Raw genomic sequence first — 6,094 nt, 5'->3', positions numbered from 1 at the left:
TTTCTTTACTCCTCACTAAGATATTAACGGTGAAGGAGAAACTTCAAGAGTACTGTGCAACAATATATTCGAGAAGTGGTGTAAATCAGATGTGGATACTTAAAAATTCCAAGGAACTTTTGGAAAATTTGAAATCACAAGATTTTACCAAAATCAACAGCTTAAAAACTTTTGACTTTTCTACTTTATACACAACCATTCCCCAAGATAAATTAAAGTCCAGGCTTTTTGATATAATTGACAGCTGCTTTTTCAATAAAAATGGAACTCATAAATATACTTACCTTGTCATTGGTCATTTTCAAAATTATTTTGTTAAAAAACATTCTGATTGTACACACAAGTACTCTGAAGTTGACATTAAAAAGATGCTTGAGTTTCTGATTGACAATATCTATGTGGTTTTGGGAGACCAGGTCTTCCAACAATCTATTGGAATTCCCATGGGTACCAATTGTGCCCCGTTATTAGCAGACCTTATTTTGTATTCATATGAAGCAGAATTTGTCCAAAATCTTGTATGTGAAAAGAAGAAAACACTTGCTTGTGGCCTTCAACTCGACATTTAGATATTAGGGCTGTGTCAATATATTGAATATTCAATACGTATCGATATTTAGGAATGTATCGTATCAAAAAAATAACTTCCAATACGTATCGGGCAGACATTTTTTCTTTTAATTCTGTGAAAAAGTTGGGAATTTCAGTTACCAAAGATTATTTTCAACTGTTTTGAATTAAATCTGGTCAATAATGAAATAAACATTAATGAGATAGCACATCTTAAATAACTAATTACAAAATACATAGACAACTCTATTTTAACATGTTATGTTAGACTCACCAAGTTTTTATCAAATTTATGCATTAAATGTCATTTACAAGACATTTTTGATAAACTTAATAAATAATCCAGTATATCGCATATTGCTTTATAAAATGTCGTATTGTATCATATCGAAATATTTTGCTCAGTACACAGCCCTATTAGATATATCAACGATGTATTGTCAATTTACAATGGCTATTTCCATTCTTATGTCGATACGATATATTCTGGTGAGCTTGAGATAAAAGATACCACAGAGTCTGACACATCTGTTTCATATTTGGATATTTTACTTGAAAAAGAGTTAAGGTTTTGCCAAAGGTCAACGTGTCCAAAAATTTATTTTTACAATAGCTCCAAAACTGTGGTTTATAAAGTTCAAACTTTTACAGATTATAAATATATCATTGATTAACAGATAGAAAGTATCACTTGAAAACAAATACTTAAAGAAAGTATTTATCGAGAAAAATTCTTTTCAAAAAATGCATATATTTTTTTTAAAAATACACCTAATTAATTCCATACTTTTAGTGAAAGCCATCATTTTCAGAAACAATATATGTTTATCAATGAAAGGCAAGTTGGACTTCGATAGCCTCTGGAAAGTTGTTTTCCCTGTTTATTTTATCCAAATGTTAAGATTTGAAACCGAAAGTACATTGCAAATGGCGGATTTTACAGGGGTCTTGTCTTTATACATGTCATGCTTTCAATAACAGCCTTTCAGAGACCATTCACGTCCAACTTGCACTTCATTGATAAACATATATTATTTCTTCAATGATGGTTTTCACTATAAGTACAGAATTAAGCAGGTGCATTTTTTTTAAATATGCAAATTTTTTGAAATTGTTTTTTCTCAAAAAATATATATTTTTAAATATTTGTTTTTAAGTGATACTTTCTATCTCTTAATCAATGATATATTTATAAACTGTAAAAATTTTAACTTTATACCTCACATAGTTTTGGAGATGTTGTAAAAATAAATTTTTGGGCATGTTGACCTTTGGTAAAACCTTAATGGGTGAATTCAAAAAAAATGACCAAACACATATTTATCAACCCACACTAAAAATACAGGCAATGAAAATAGATTTCTATGTCTCAGCATATGTCTTTAGATAGTGTCTAAATACCTGCCAAATATCTTGTTGATATCTCAATTAACAAAAAAGTTATGCCCAAAAATGATGCTAAAATTGTCAGGAGTGCAACACCTTTTTGTGACATTTTGAAATTTCAATATTTTTTGGAGATCTGTGAAATAAAAAATAATGCTTCATGTTGAAAATAAAGACTTTCCTGATAATATTCAAAGTATTGAGCTTTAAATGTGGACTGTCATAACTTTTGTTTAATCAGGTTGTGGTCATAGCTGATGTTTAAAAAAATGTTATACCATGTCAGGAGTGCAACAGAAAAAAAGTAGTGTTGCCAAAAAAACATCAATTGTAAAATTCTGATAGAAAATTAAGACAAAAAAGAATTTCGGAAGTGTAAAATAATAACTGATATACATTTTAAAACTTAAAAATGTTATATAAATCACAAGCAGCATCAATGAGAGTCAAGTATATGTGCATACCCAAAAATGTCAGGAGTGCAACATTTGATGTTTTGCTCCCAAGCATGAAAAAACTATTATCATTATATGATTTTCTGATTTTTATTTTGGAAAATAAAGACACAAAGAACATTTTTACCATATAGATTTATCAATTACAGGATCTGTCTGTGCTTCAGATCCATATTTCTATGGTCAGGAGTGCAACACATTTTTTTAAAGATTCAAGTTGTGTGACGAAAAGACTTCTATTCATGCTTAGAAGTATTCATTAATTAATAATGATCTTTTTGTATAATTTAATGCTAAATTATTGACAGTTTTATGATTAAAATCCTTCCTTTTTCAATTTTATCAATTCAGATGTGTTTTTATCTTTTTTGTGATTTTTTTAATGAACGTTAAAAATAAACACACTAAAACATTGTCATAAAATTCAAGTAATTCCTCCTCAACTTCACTGAAACAACAGAACAAGTTCTTATGTAATTTTCATTTCACAATTCTACTATAAAGGCCCCAATGCTTTTGGTCAGGAGTGCAACAAATATGTTAGAATTATAAATCATCCAATAAGAATAAAAATAAAGAAAAAATGATGAGTAGAATTTTTCTGGTGGGTTACTGTGTTTGTCTTCTAATGGAAAATATGCTTTAAAATATATTTTATCTTCTAAATATACATTTAAGCTAGTTTTTTGGCATAAAATAGGGTATAATTGCAGATAAAATGCGAATTTTATATACTTTCATCTGTATTAATTATGAAGTATTGGACTATAAGTATTGCACAATTTCATTACCACTTGATGCTGCCAACACTTTATGAATTTTTGTGTTCTATGGTTTTAATTTTAAACTTAACTGCAGTCAGGAGTGCAACAAAACTGCTTCATAATTACCGATGCTTTTTAATTATCTTTACTAGAAATTAAGTTGAAAAAAGATTCTTGATACTATTTGATGTTCAAAACACTATGTCTACCAACAAATTACAGAAATTTTACAGTCAATTCAGGGAATAGTTTTCATCATTTCACATATATTTTAAATACAATTTATATTATATTACACTTTGCAAATAATCATGTTTTAAGGTCTTCAAAATATGAAAAACCTGCTGTAAACAATGAAAAATATCAACACGACAAATTGATTTACAAAGTAAGAATGGGTTATTGTGTGTTATAATTTTTAAAACAATGTTAAATAAAATACATATCAGATGTCAGGAGTGCAACACAATAATGTAACATAGGGTCACTTCAAAATCTAGTATTTTTCGTAAGAGAACTCATATATAACAATTCTTTTTTGGCTTAGATTTAAAGAATTGACTTGAACGGACAAAAAAGTGAATTTTGGGGAATTTTATTGCTTCATATTTTTTTCATATTAAAACTTTTCAAACCAGAATTGAAAAAATAATGTAAAATAACAATCAAAAAGCCATTTTTTTGTCACATGTACAAGAGAAGATACTCATTCAAGGTCTAGATTTAATCATTTATACCCCTTTTACCATTTTGAAGCATAAAAAACTATAATTTCTTGTGATTATGTATTTTAGAAAGTCTTTTAAGGTGTAATGATATTTTCTTTTTTCAAAGGAAATTTTACTAATAAAAATTCTGAAACTTTTTTATCCAATTGTCTATTCTATTGCCACTTCAGGATTTTAAACTAGAATGCATTTGCAATATGATGATATAAGTGAAAAATATGTTATAAGTAGTTGAATTTTGCCAAAAAAATTCAGTTTGGTGGTCATTTTTTTTGAATTCACCCTAATGGTAATCTAACAACCAAGCTTTATGATAAATGTGATGACTTTAACTTTTCAATCGTCAACTTCCCTTATTTATGCAGCAATATACCTTCATCACCTGCATACGGGGTATATATCTCTCAGTTGATTCGATACGCAAGAGCATGCTCTACGTATGTACAGTTTCTAAAACGAGGTAAATTATTGACGAACAAGTTGATGAAACAAGAATATCGGCTGTTTTGTTTAAAGTCATCATTTCGTAAGTTCTATGGTCGATACAATGACCTTGTCAGCAAATACAATTTATCATTGAGTCAAAAGCTGACTGACCTTTTTCATACTAATTGTTAGGCCATTATTTACACACTGAATTGTCGACGGATTTTTCCGTTATTTCCTGATCATGACAAGGAGCACATGGCAGGTGTGACCGGTCGGCAGGGATGCTCACTCCTCCATGGCACCTGATCCCACCTCTGATGTTCAGAGGTCCGTGTTTGCTCTGCTCCTATTTTGTATTGTTTAATGAACTTTTGAGCTTGAATACTGTTCGTTATCTCCATATCTTTCATTGCATTTTTTGGCCCAACGGCTGAACGGCGCAACTTGATGAGTACCAAATTTCTTGATACAGTCACACTGATGATGAATGCCACAAAACATTGACCAAAAAATGATTACTTCATAAATTATCAATTTTGCATAGTAATTTATGCAAAATTGTTAATTTACGATGTAATCATTTATTCATTGGCCCAAATTTTGTGGAATTCATCATCAGTGTGACTGTATCAAGAAATTTGATTCTCACCATGTTGCGCCGTTCAGCCGTTTGGCCACAAAATGCAAGTATTGCAAAAAGTAGGTAAAAATAGCTACTTTGGGTAGGTTTAAGTACCTACGTAGCTATTAATAGCTACTGGGTAGAAATAGTCTTTGGAATGAACCTGTACATCGGGGTTAGGGTAGGGGATCCTCATCAACAAATATCAAACTTGGAAATTTTTTTGACAAATTTGCAGATGACATTGTTAATATAAACAAGGTAAAATGCAAACAGATTGTACAGTATGCAGAGTTGATTATTTACATACAAGCTGTAATTATATATTTAACATACACTTTCATGTTAAATACTGAAATCTGATTGGTTAAGATGCATTTAACAACTCGTAATGTTACCCACAGCATTAGGAACACGCTTGACAGTGCATGGGTAATACAACAATAATGTCACGTGTACCTGTAAATTATGCACACACGGTTTGCCATAAAATTCTAAAAACATCAGTTGTGTGTTTGGAAGAAGCCGATTAAACTTGATGTCATTCAAAGCTTGTGTCCAATGAAGCTTGGTCGAAAACAACAAATGACATGAAAAATGTTTGCGAATGCAGAAATAAACTTAGATGGTAAATGCTTTCTGAATATCAAACAATAATTAAATAATTAAAGAGGTCAGTAAATTTTTCGAAGCTTTCTTATTGATAAAAACTGAAGCTAGGAGTTTGAAAGTGAAGTTGACTGCGATCTTGGATAAATTTTTTTGCTGACATCATAAATCAATAAGATCTTCAGAGTAATAAAATGAATGGTTCCTGTTTTAGAGGGTAACACTACTGTTGAAATTGACACTCCTTGGAAAACTTTTGTCAGCACAGAAAACCTTTGTCAACCTCTGCTGACATGTTGATTGACAATACAGTTTTCCTTGGGTGTCAATTTCAACTGTCACTCTCCAAAACAGACACCATTCATATAATATTATACTTTCATGTGAATTAGTTGAATCTGATTTGTCGAGAAACATTTGTTAAAAAAACACTATTACCAGCTGAATGATGAAGCCACGCCCTCCAGCGTAGCAACAGTCAACATTGCCTGACGACGGGTGAAATACTATAAAAATAGTGACTGTGCAGAA

This window comes from Saccostrea echinata, unplaced genomic scaffold (genome assembly GCF_033153115.1).
Source record: "Saccostrea echinata isolate AGI-Se365-2 ecotype Australia unplaced genomic scaffold, CSIRO_AGI_Sech_v1 ptg000009l, whole genome shotgun sequence".
NCBI classification, from domain to species: Eukaryota; Metazoa; Mollusca; class Bivalvia; order Ostreida; family Ostreidae; genus Saccostrea; species Saccostrea echinata.
Note: the sequence above shows the minus strand (reverse complement) of the source record.